We start from the raw sequence: 9,776 nt of genomic DNA, 5'->3' as shown, positions 1-9,776 counted from the left end.
CCATCTCCGGAAAAGGTGATGAAGACGGGAATAATTCCTGGGAGAATAATTGAATGCTCTGTGATTTTACGCATGTTTTCTCAGCAAGTACCCGATCAGCTTCAATGGGGCTTCCTCACAACCAAACGTGTCCACGAGTAGGACTGCCTCGCACAAACATGATTTGTTTGGATGGTGCTTAACTTTTTTCCAAATTTCAGACAACTCGCAAAGCAAGTAGGCATTTATTACACTGAAAAGCCCTTGTTTCCTACATAGTATTCTTTATTCTCATTTTATCCTCAATCCTGTCTCATGTTGAAGCCAGGAATTTAAAACAATACCTGGCCCCCAAATCACCCAATATTCAATGACTGGATCTTTTTTTACAGGAACAAAAATGTATTTGGATGGGAAGAGACTTTGGATTGGGTACATTTTTCAATTGTGATAAACAGCAACCCAAATCCATACTGGAAAAACCACAAGACATGCTGTTCCCAATTTTTTTTTCCATATGTATGTGCCTTCAAGTCAGTTTTATACTCATGGGAGGCTCCCTATTCTAATCTCTGCAATGTTTTTGTCTGCTTCTAGGTCTCAGAGAGAGCCCAAGATCACCCAACTTGCTTCATATCTAAAATGGAACTAAGGCTCACCATCCCCTGGTGCCTTAATGAAACTGGCTCTCTTCTCCGTGTAGTATTGAGATTTAACAATATCCCTTCTTTGTTTGTAAAAGCCACATACAGTTAAAGCAATGGAAAGCTTTTTTTTCCTCTGCTCCCCACTCTACAGTTGTATATTTTTTTAAAAGCAATCTACATTGATAGGGATATTTTGTGGCATCAAATTTTATAGCTAAAATGATGTTACAGAAAGAAGTTATTTCCATTTGCTTATTCTAAATCTCCCATTTTTACCCTCTTTGGTTAGCCCTAGGTTCAATTTTATAAGAGGGAAAAGAATCTGGGGAAATGGGGTCTACGGGTGCAGGGTGGGACGGAGCATTACGGTCACTATGGGGAGGGGCAGGTACGATGGGAACTTCAGGGCTAGCCATTACCGGGGAAGGAGTGTTCGCTACTTCACAGCGATCCCGCCTTCCGGCCCTGTTAGTTCCACTCCAGGACCAGATGGCTAGGGTTGTCAGGGCCCTGGTCTCAGGCTGTTGTTGCTAAAAGCCAGGTCTGTGGTTCACAAAGCTCCCCTCGTCCGGGACCTAATTTTAGACGAGGGGGCAGACCTGGCATGTATTACTGAAACCTGGCTGGGCCCGGAGGGAGGAGTCCCCCTCACTGAAATGTGCCCAGAAGGGTTTCAGGTGCTTCATCAGCCGCGACCCCAGGAAAGGGGTGGGGGAGTGGCTGTCGTCATCCGAGGGTCATTAGTTCCTCGTAGGATCCCTGCTCCAGAGGTTGTCGGGTGTGAGTCCCTGTTGGTGAAGTTGGACCTTGCGGGTCAAGTGGGCTTGTTGTTAACGTACCCACCTCCCAACAGCATTGCAACAGCCCTCCCCTCGCTCCTCGAGTCAGTAGCCGAGCTGGCAGTAGAGTTCCCCAGGCTTATGGTGCTGGGGGATTTCAACCTGCCTTCGCTCGGCGAGCACTCTGATGGGGTGCAGGAGTTCATGGCTTCCATGACAGCCATGGACTTGACCTAAGTAATTCGGGGTCCGACTCACTCAGCGGATCACACGCTTGACCTCGTATTCCTCTCGGAGCAGTGGAGACATGATCTAGATTTGACGGGCATTGAGATCTTGCCCTTGTCATGGTCTGATCACTCCCTACTGAGGCTTGACTTTCAGAAACCAATCCCCCACTGTAGGGAGGGGGAACCGATTAGGTGGTTCTGCCCCAGGCGCCTGATGGACCCTATGGGATTTCAGACGGAGCTTGGAGAAATACCTGACGCTCTCGTCCACAGTCCGGCGGAGTCCTTAGTCGCTGCTTGGAATACAGCGGTGGTGGGGGCTCTAAACCGGATTGCCCCTTTGCGGCCTCTCCGAGGTTGTGGATCCAGGAGGGCTCCTTGGTTTACCGAGGAACTCTGGGAGATGAAGCACCAAAAGAGACACCTAGAGTGCCGCTGGAGGGCCAGTAACTCTGAATCAGACCGAGCACTGATGAGAGCCTATATCAGGACCTATCTCGTGGCAAAATGTGCGCATTTTGCCGCTCTTATTGCATCCGCTGAATCGCACTCAGCTGCCTTGTTTAGAATAACCTGCGCCCTCCTGAAAGGGAGGGAGGCGGGCGACCCTTTACAAGGTAGAGCTGAGGAATTTGTTCAGTTTCTAACGGATAAAGTCGCTCAGATTCGGACAGATCTGGACTCCAATTGCACAGTATCAGCCGAGGTACCGGGGGAAGGTCTTGAGCGGATTTTATAGAGCGAGTTTCAACTTGTCGCTCCTGAGGAAGTGGACAAGGCCATGGGAGCGGTGAGTGCCTCCACCTGTATACTGGACCCGTGCCCCTCCTGGCTGGTCTCGACCAGCAGGGAGGTGACACGTGGCTGGATCCAGAGGATAGTTAACACCTCTCTCCGGGAGGGATCCTTCCCGCTCCTCCTAAAGGATGCGGTGGTGAGACCCCTCCTGAAGAAGCCCTCTCTGGACCCAGCCATTTTAAGTAACTATCATCCAGTCTACAACCTCCCCTTTGTAGGGAAGGTTGTTGAGAAAGTGGTGGCCTTTCAACTCCAGCGGTCCTTGGATGAAACCAATTATCTGGATTCCTTTCAGTCCGGTTTCAGGCCTGGTTACAGCATGGAAACTGCTTTGGTCGCACTGATCAATGATTTCTGGCAAGCCAGGGATAGGGGTCACTCCTCTATCCTAGTGCTCCTTGACCTCTCAGTGACCTTCGATACCATTGACCATGGTATCCTTCTGCGACGGTTACAGGAGGTGGGAGTGGGAGGCACCGTCCTACGGTGGTTCTCCTCCTACCTCTCGGACAGGTCGCAGTTGGTGTTGGTGGGAGGGCAGAGGTCGACCCCTAGGCCCCTCAACTATGGGGTGCCGCAGGGTTCGGTCCTGTCCCCCCTCCTATTTAACATCTACATGAAGCCCCTGGGTGAGATCATACGACGGCACTGGATTAAATACCACCAATATGCGGATGACGCACAACTGTATCTGTCCACCCCGTGCCAACTCAGTGAAGCAGTAGAAGTGATGTGCCAGTGCCTGGAGGCTGTTAGGTTCTGGATGGGAACGAACAAGCTTCCACTCAATCCTGACAAGACCGAGTGGCTATTGATGCTCCCTCCCAAAAATGGTCCAGCTATTCCATCCCTTAGCCTGGGGGATGAAATCATACGCCCCTCAGAGAGGGTTCGCAATTTGGGAGTCCTTCTGGATCCACAGCTGACGTTAGAACATCATTTGTCGGCTGTGACCAGGGGGACCTTTGCCCAGGTTCGCCTGGTGCACCAATTGCGACCCTACCTGGACCAGGAGGCCCTTCGGATAGTCACTCACGCCCTCCTCACCTCAAGACTGGATTACTGTAATGCACTCTACATGGGGCTGCCCTTGAAGAGCGTTCGAAGACTTCAGTTAGTCCAGAATGCAGCCGCGCGAGTGATTGTGGGTGCACCTAGGTACACCCACGTTACACCTATCCTCCGTGAGCTGCACTGGCTGCACATTGGTCTCCGGACACGCTTCAAGGTGCTAGTCGTTACTTTTAAAGCCCTGCATGGCATCGGACCTGGGTACCTGAGAGACTGCCTCCTGCCAATTACCTCCCAAAGACCGATTCGATCGCACAGACTTGGACTTCTCCGGATTCCATCCGCCAGCCAATGCCGGCTGGCGACCCCCCGGGGGAGGGCCTTCTCTGTTGCAGCTCCGGCCCTCTGAAACGACCTCCCCGTTGAGATCCGGACCCTTACTACCCTCCCGGCCTTCCGTAAAGCTACTAAGTCCTGGCTGCTCCAGCAGGCCTGGGGCTGTTGAAGTATCCAGCCCCATTTTAATTGTGTATGTTGTCATATTTTAAATTGTTGTTTTGTCTTATTTATCCCCCTCCCCTTTTTATTGTAAGCCGCCCGGAGTCCTCCGGGAGTGGGCGGCGTACAAACCCAATAAACTAAAACGAAACTAATCTTTCCTATTTTCTATTCATTGTGTTTAATTTTATATTGAAAGGTGGCTTACTCAATTATTTACTTCTCCTTGAGGTTCTCTTTAAAGACCCTTCAAACTCTCCTATATATTTTTCCAGCATCAGTCCTATACTCAGAGGACAGAAGAAAATCTAGAAAGAATAACTGGTAGCCAGATCAAAACAAATTTGTTTTAATAGTTTTGTATAACAATTGTCTCTTTTAATTGATCCTTTCCTCTAAATTTTCCCTAGAATATCTTCACATGGTGTTATTTCAGAGTCATTATACACCAGCGGTCCCCAACCTTTCTGGTTTTGTGGACCAGTGACGGAAGGAGCAGTGGGAACGGAAGAGTACTGATGGTTTCGTATAAAGAGCAGGCACCCATTTGCACAAGCATATGTGCCTGTTATTTGTGTAAGTAGAGTTGCGTGCATGAGCATGATCACTGTTGGGCTGCAACCCTGTTATACACAGAATCATTGTGTTTGCACCAAGGGAAGAGGAAGGGTTAGATACAGACATGTTGCTTATCTAAGCTCTGTTCTGTTTGTTTGTTTGTTTTTGTTTTTCTATTGTGATTACATCTTCCTTTACCTCTCATTGCAATTCTTCACAAACTGGAGGGGAACTCCTTCAACTCAAGCATTCCAAAGGGTGGGAAATCGATTAGGATGTAAGCAAAAGTGAAAGGTGTGAAACTGACTACTTGAAATCCTCTGTTAATGATCAGTTGGTCGGCGACTGTTTGAAGTTTCAACAGTGCAGAACAAGAAGTGGTTATGACTAGTCCTTAAAGGTGCAATTCCAGAGAACAGTTGGCTCACACTTACAATTGCACCATCCCATGGTCTAGTGACTGTGATTTGTGACCTTTCCTCTGGGCTTCCCATAAGCAAAGTCAATGGGGATACCAGTAGGGAAACTCACAACTTGCTTTGGTAAGTTTTTCCCATCTGCATACCCTTTCCCAGTATTTCTGCAGTACCTCACTGGATAGTGACATACACTCACACATCCTCTCTGAGCCTCATTGTGCTTGGACCATGCCTCCAGATCACCCAGCAATAGTTGCTTTAAGCTATGTTCATGCCATAACTCCCCCATCACTCACGTATCCTTGCGCACACTTCCCAAGTCTCACTGCATTTGTGCTACACATTCCCAGCAGCCCATATAACCTCGGGGTCCCAAACCCCACTCTGCTCATGCACTGCCTGCTGACCTTTTTGTAAATCACCTGGGGCTTGAAAATTCCTGCTACCTTCCCCACTGATTTTGGTTGTTGAAAATGTAATGAAGTTGTAAGGAGATACTTGTTAAATGATCCACAAACCGTGCTTAACTACTGCAAAGATTGCCCCGCTAAACAAGTCATGGCACTCCTTATATCCCAGTTGCCATCCTAACTCGACTACCTATAGTCGTACTCTTTCTAGCCAGAAAGCAGAATTGCAGTCATATAATTTCCCATTTAGGACCTCTTTGCTTAGTATCAGAATTGCTAGTCTTAATTAGGGTTGTTATACAAGAACGGTAGTCTACTATAAATTGAACTCGGTTATGATACAGAGGAAGAAAAGGAAAAGGAAGGGTAGGCAGCAGAAATATTTAAAACATCAAAGTCAATGTTAACAAATTATATATTTTCTATAGCTGGTGAGTATAATGGAAAAAAGTAAATTTCACATAGCTGAAAAAGAAGGCATCAATTAAAAGCCAATAATTTAAAAGAAATCTTTCTAAATGTTTAAAAAGAAACCTGCAAGGCTTCAAATAAGCAACTGAGATTAAATATTAACAGTGAATCCGCACAATGGTCAAAATTTAATAAATACGTTTTCAGAGCCTTCTAAAGGCGCCCCACTGTTTATCCTTTGAGGTTAAAAACTCTTTAAGTTTCAAAGGCAGGAAATATGATTGAATAGCAGAGTTATTCTAAAAGATTTGGTTGAAAAAGATATCTTGGCTCTTTGAATTAGTTTGTTTTTTGTTCCATTTGTGTTTAAGATTTTTTCTTTCTTGTTGGGAATGGCCATTTTAATTAGACAGTTTGTCTGGAATTGGGATCCTCAGCATGATGCCAGTGCTTGTAGGCTTGCCAGGCTATACCGTAGCAGAAAAAGTGAATTGAAAAAAGTGACTTACGATCGTTTTTCACACTTACAACAGGTGACCGTCACCTTTGGTTTCAGATATGACATAATTGAGACAGCCTCTAGACCTTTTTGTTGTATAAACAATGAGAAAAAAGGCAGGCTTGTATTTCCTTCTCTAGCATGCAGTTCTTGCATTATGAATGAGGTAATAGAAGTCCAACCTTTCCTTTAAAGACCTGTGTGGCACCTGTTCTCCCTGAGGAAATGAAACTGTAAACTTCCAAAGTGTAGTCAAATAATATTTTGGATCACCTGTCTTAATATCATAAATAGTTGTTTTAAGCATTACCCATCCTTACATAACCAGCTATGCCAAGAAAGTAGTTCATAATCTCAGCACTGTGGAGGTGCTTTTTGCCAAATGTCTTTAGGATTTGCATAATATTTCCATCCTTTCCTAGTATATAATAATATGCTTAAAAGCAACAGATTTGAGTCATTAAAATAAAGAAGAAAAGGGTTTTAATTTCAATGCAGTACCTAATTAAAATGAAGTCAGATTTTTGCCACTTTGAGAATTGCAGATAGTAGCATATTATATTTGGCTAAGATGAAAGCTCTTTCATGTAATGGGCAAAGATGGAGATATGCCAGAAAGGGTCTAATGATGAAGGCTATGAACGTTATAGCTGGAGCAAAACAAAGTCTTTGGGGAAATCAATTGGATGTTTCATTTCTGATGAAAGTTTAGCAAAAACTAATGAAATCAAATGTTTTCAGTTATTTCATAATCAATATTTTCAAAGATTTTGGTTCCAAGGCTCCTTTACCTTCCTAAAAATGATGGAGCTCCCCAAAGAGCTTTGATTATTATAGAGCCGAGGTGGCACAGTGGTTAGAGTGCAGTACTGCAGGCCACTTCAGCTCACTGCTATATGCAGTTCAGCGGTTCAAATCTCACCGGCTCAAGGTTCACTCAGCCTTCCATCCTTCCGAGGTGGGTGAAATGAGGACCCAGACTGTGGGGGCAATATGCTGACTCTGTAAACCGCTTAGAGAGGGCTGAAAGCCCTATGAAGCGGTATATAAGTCTAACTGCTATTGCTATTGCTATTGATTTGTGTTATTTATATCTATTAAAGTAATTTTTTTAGCCTGTGCATGTAATAATTTATTAGAATTTGCATAGCCCTGAAAGGGTCTTAGGGACCCCCAGGGTTCACTAAAATATACTTAGAGAACTACTGCCTTACACCATCTGGATAAGAGGATAAAAAGATGTCTCGGAAGGTCAGGGAAGCCAAAGCCCTTAAAAGCAAATTAAGCCAATAATTTAAATGGTAATACCATCTATAGGACTTTGTTTTCACAAAGGTTTGGGTACACATAGGGACACACCAAATAAAATTCTTAGAAACTCAAATTCAATAGTTACAAAGGAATGTCAGTATTTATAGACTTGAGCTTAATAGGTTAGATGACTCATAAATTTTGCATTGTATATCTTTACTGTTGCCAAGGTGCCATTGTCTGTGTTTCATCTCACAAAATTAAAAAAAAAGGTGCATGTAGGGCTTTGGCCTTTCATGAATGTCACCCTTGTCTGATAATTCCGGGATGTTGATTCCAAAAGCACATTTCTTATACAGTATTTTTTATAGGGTTCTTCATAAAATTTATATTTTGCTGCTGCTGTCTAAGTGGAATACATACATTTTATGTCAAGTTGCATTTCTGATATGTAATATCCTAATATACACCAGTAGACAAACATGGAATCAGATTATACAAATACGATTAAACTCTGTTTTATTGATGTGCTTGTAAGAGTGTTCGTCATTGAATTTGACACTAAAAGGGAAGTCTCAGGATGTTTCAATAATTTAATCTGTTTTATTATGGCACCATACATTTTTAAGTGTAGTAGTGGACATATCACTTATAGAAAATATAAATTATTTTGTCTTAGTGTAGATGATGACCATTATATTACAGTGGGGAAAAGGGATTTTTAACATTCTTCTTACAAGTACTTTCTATATGTGGAATTCAGGGTTTGACAAAATTTGTATAGAAGTTTACAAGCTTTGGAGCTAGAATACAGGGATTGAACATTAAGAATAGTGAATTCTTATGTGCAACAGCAAAGTTTCATAGTATTATTTAATGGTGCTTCATGGTTAAAGTAAATCATCAGTTAATTGAGAAGGCAAAAAATATTATTATTTTTATTACTATTAGTCTGGTGAAAACTTTAAGTCCAACCAAGGACCTAAAAGTAGTGCCTAAGGATATAAGCAGTTCCTAGCAAGATGACTTTTTGTAAAATTAGAGTAGTCAGATACAACATATTCAAAATTTCCAAAAATTCAGGGAGTCCTATAGGTATAGCTCTAAGGACTCCAATCACAAATGATATAACTTTGGATTTCTTTTCCATAAGAAGTCAACCTCAATCCTCAAGTCCCACTATTTTGTTACTTTTTCAGCCTTTGTGTCTCATCAAATAATTTAAAATCATCCTTAGAGTATATAAGAAAGTTTTCATTTGTCTTCTTCAAAATTGTTGTCAATAGGACCATTGATAATATAAAGAGTAAAGGTGATAGTTTCCTCATTTAATTTAAACTTTTCCTAAATTTTCTCCGTTAACTATCAGTTTTATTCACCAATTGCCAAATGCTTCTGTTAATTCCCCCAAAGATTGACATCAGATTTGTATCAATCTAGTTATGCGGTCCAGAATTGAATGCCTTTTTATAGTAGGTTCAAATTATAAACACATTTGGGTTTTTTTTTTAATTCTTCAAAACCAAGTTGTCAGTCAATAACTGATCCCTCATTGTCCTCAAATTTTTGTAGCACAAGTTTTTGTTCTGCAGGGAATAAATCATTCTTTTTCAGATTGATATAAATTTGATTCACAATTATGCTTTTTCTAGTGGTTAGAGCACAAGTCTAGAATCCAGCAGACTGTGCAAGACTCCTTGTCTTTCTGAATTAGAGACCTCCCATCTCCCTCATAGAGTGACCATAAACCAGGGGTGGGTTTCTCGCCCCGTTCCAACCGGTTCGGTTGGAACGGGGCCAGTGACGTCCTCGTGCACGTGCGCAGTGCACGCATGCGTACTAGCGTCTGTGCGATGCTCCAGCTGCTCCTGGAGGATCGCGCAGGCGCTGTATGCGTCCTGCGCATGCGTGGAAGCACAGAACTCGTCAAAACCGAGTAAGGAGCGCGGGCGGGCGAGTGGGCCCTTCGCCGTTCCCGGAAGTTACTTACTTCCGGGTTCGCCGACCAACCGGTTTGCAGGGACCGCCGCGAACCGGTTGAAACCCACCCCTGCCATAAACCATAAAATTTGCTTCAGGAGCAGTAACTATATTTGTTCGTTAGATACAAGAGGACTAGACAATGACTTGGGTCACTTGAGTCTTTAATATAATACTTATAAATAAGAAAAAGAGGAAATACTACTTGCCTTAGTCATATTCATATCACATGCCACATTCCTGCTAATGGTAATGTTTATTTTGCAATTCCTCAAAGTGATGAATAGAGAGTACGTAGTAGTGCAG

The 9,776-nt window shown here is 43.4% G+C and overlaps 1 protein-coding gene across 1 annotated transcript in view; it reads left to right on the top strand.

The window, feature by feature from the left end:
* The first annotated feature begins 4,461 nt into the window (after positions 1–4,461).
* SLC19A3 (solute carrier family 19 member 3) overlaps positions 4,462–9,776 on the top strand; it is a 28,676-nt gene continuing 23,361 nt past the window's right edge. The window contains exon 1 of the mRNA XM_032225104.1: positions 4,462–4,518. The gene's annotated coding sequence lies outside the window, so the exon portion shown is untranslated. The remainder of the gene's footprint in view (positions 4,519–9,776) is intronic.

Source organism: Thamnophis elegans, chromosome 10, assembly GCF_009769535.1.
Source record: "Thamnophis elegans isolate rThaEle1 chromosome 10, rThaEle1.pri, whole genome shotgun sequence".
Lineage (NCBI taxonomy): Eukaryota > Metazoa > Chordata > Lepidosauria > Squamata > Colubridae > Thamnophis > Thamnophis elegans.
The sequence above is the reverse complement of the archived record's forward strand: the minus strand, read 5'-3'. Positions and strand labels throughout refer to the sequence as shown.